The following is a 3,227-nucleotide window of genomic DNA, read 5'->3' on the forward strand; positions in this document are numbered from 1 at the left end:
ATTGAATCTCAGGCATTTTTGTGGACCCGTGTCGCAGAAATGTGACCTTCACAGGTGTTTCTAAGGTGTTTCCCTCCCCTTAGCTGCAGTATTCTCAATCTGTTTCCTTGAAGCCCTTGCCCATGTTGACTCTGTATTCCCACCACCACCCCCTCATCTCCCTAGGTGAGACAGGAAAGCTAAGGACTGCAGATTACACTCTTCCCCAGTTGAGATAAGGCTCTGGCAAAGCCTTTCTTCTGGAGAACAGGCCTTTGCTACAAACAAGGGCAGGCTCTGAGCACGTTTCATGAGCATTACTCTTCCCCTCCCTTACCAGAACTGTTGCTTACTACAGTTTTATAAAAATGTTCTCTCATTACTTTTTCCTAAAAGTTGTGTTTTACCTTTCACGTTTAGATTTTAAACTTTATGGAATTGTTTTATGTATGGTGTGAGGAAGGAATTAAGACACATTTATTTTCCATATGAATAGATAAAAGACACATAATATATTAAAAACACCATCCTTTCTCTATTATAGTGCTATGTTTTACATGAATCAGGTGACAATGTATATATTGGTCAAATTCTGGTCTCTCTATTCTATTTCAGTTGTTTATTTGATTGATTGATTTACCTGGTACCAATACCACCACATCTTAATCACTATAGTTTTATATTTGGCCTTAGTATCTAATAGTGCAAGTCCTCTAATTTGTTGTTCAAAATAAGGTGGCTCATCTAATTCCTTTGCGTTTCCATAACATTTTTTATAATCAGCTCATCAACTTGCACATAAAACTCCAATGAAATTTTGCTTAAAATCAGACTGTGTTTTAAATCAAATTTGAGAAAGTGATACTTTTAAAATATTCAGGCTTCTATTCTATGAACATGGTCTATTTTTGTCTCAAATTTTTAATTAATAATATTTTATACTTTTCAGTGTAAAGGTTTTCCACACCTACTCTTAGGTATACTTGAAAGCATTTATTGTTTTTGAAGGTATTTTAATGCCATTTTATTGTAATATAATTTCCCAGTTATTTATTGCTAATATCCAAAAGCAAATTTGATTATTATACTTATCTTTTATTAAGTGACTTTATTAAATTCATTCTTTTAAACTAGCATGTCAGTATTTTGGTATTTCTATGTAAAAAATTATGTTATTAATTACAAGCAATACATTTTCCCTTCCTTTTTAATTCTTGTACATTTTGCTTATGCTTCTGGTCTTATTGCACTGGCTAGGACCTTTAGTCCATGACTGCTCCCTGTTCTGTTTCAGTTTTTAAGAGTACAACTGATAATTTCCTTATCAAATATGCCATTTATTGTAGGTTTTATTAAATACCATTCATTATTAGATTTTCAAGGTCCCTTCTAAATCCTGCTATTTGTGGCAACAAGGATGAACCTTGAGGGCATTAGGCTAAGTGAAATAAATCAGACAGAGAAGAACAAATACTGCAATCTCAGTTATATGTGGAATCTAAAATGTTGAGCTTACAGAAACAGATAGCAGCTTGGTGATTATGACAATTTGGGGGGCATGAGAAATGGGAAGATTTTGGTCAAAGAGTACAAAACTTTAAATCATAATATGAATAAGTTCTTGGAATCTAGTGCATATTATGATGACTAGCCACCAGGGAGGCCTTATAATTAACAATAGTATACACACACACACACACACACACACACTGGTAACTATGTGAGATACTGTGTTAGCTAATCTTATTGTGGCAATCATTTCACAATATATATGGGTATTTAATCATCATGTTGTACACTTTCAACCTACACAGTATTATATGTCAGTTACATATCAATAACACTGGAAAGGAAGATTCCTTTCTATTACTAGTTTGTTAATGGTTTCTTTTCAATCATGAACAGATATTAAATTTTTACCTAATACTTTTTTTTTTGCAGTGAGATAATTATTCATTTTTTCTGTTGCCATGATGAATAGCCTTGGTTGAATTTTTAAGTGTTAGGCAAAACTTGCTTTTCTGGAATAAATCCAATGTCATCATGATATATTATCCTAGTCAAATATAACTGATAATTTTTAAATGCCTAGAGTTATTCCATCCCCACACTCTCCCTGTGAGATAAAAACTTTCAACTCTGTATCCTTCTATCCATATTAACACCTATGTGATAATAATTATTTTTTATTGCTCACTATATGTTAGGTATTCTTCTATCTACTTAATCTACATTAATATATTTAATTATCATGGAAAAATATGGGGGGAAAACCTACCTCTATTTTACAGCTGAGAAAATTGAGGTGTGGAGAGGTTAAGTAATGTGCCCAATTTTAAGTCAGACTGCGTTTTATTCCTGTCAGTCTCATTCTATACCTATTCTTCAATGACTCTACCAGTAGTGTATATTTTAGAGAAAGCCTAATTGTGATGAGATTTCTGAATTGACACGTCTTTATTTTCACATCTGCGTAATAGCACTGCCAGATATAGCAATCTACATCTTCTTACTTCTCCACCTTTCCCCTGCACAAATCTGTTCCAAATTTCCAAACACTAGAAGACATCATCTTTTTTCTCATTTCATTGTTCTGAGATTTCACCACAATATGTTAATGGATGCATCTTTTACGATTCATCCTGCCCAACTGACACTTTCATCCTGATGAGTAATGGTTTACTTAATCCTGAGACATTTCCTTTCATTGCCTTGAGAATTTCAGATTATATGTTTAACATTCTTGTGGCTTCAAGTTTAATTATCAATTATAGAACATTAAAAGACATTTATAAAAGGAATCCTCCATAGTTCTGCCATGCAGATCTATCAACTGTTAGCATTACTGGTTGAACATCTCTTATAGGCAGAGTCTGTGGAGTTTCTAAGTAATATAAATAACTTTATACTTAATGGTGTATTTTCCTTTCATCTCAGTATATGCTAAAATTTTTTACATGTCATAGAGCATTAATAACCATTTAAAGGCTTATTATATTCCATTTAGTTGTCAAAACTTTCTTAACCTGCATAAAAGTAGATTCTAGAGAGATAATCCCTGCCTTCTATTATGATTATAAAGGATTTTACAAACCACACCTCTCTCTGCTAAACTTGATTTGAATCTATAGCCAATTAAGAAAAATACAAGGATATAAGGCTAATGAAAATAGAAATATTAACTTTACAACTTATAAAATTAGATTTAAAAGAATCACTTTAACGAGCAGCCAGACCTAGCTTCTAGG

Source organism: Cervus elaphus, chromosome 23 (genome assembly GCF_910594005.1).
Source record: "Cervus elaphus chromosome 23, mCerEla1.1, whole genome shotgun sequence".
Lineage (NCBI taxonomy): Eukaryota > Metazoa > Chordata > Mammalia > Artiodactyla > Cervidae > Cervus > Cervus elaphus.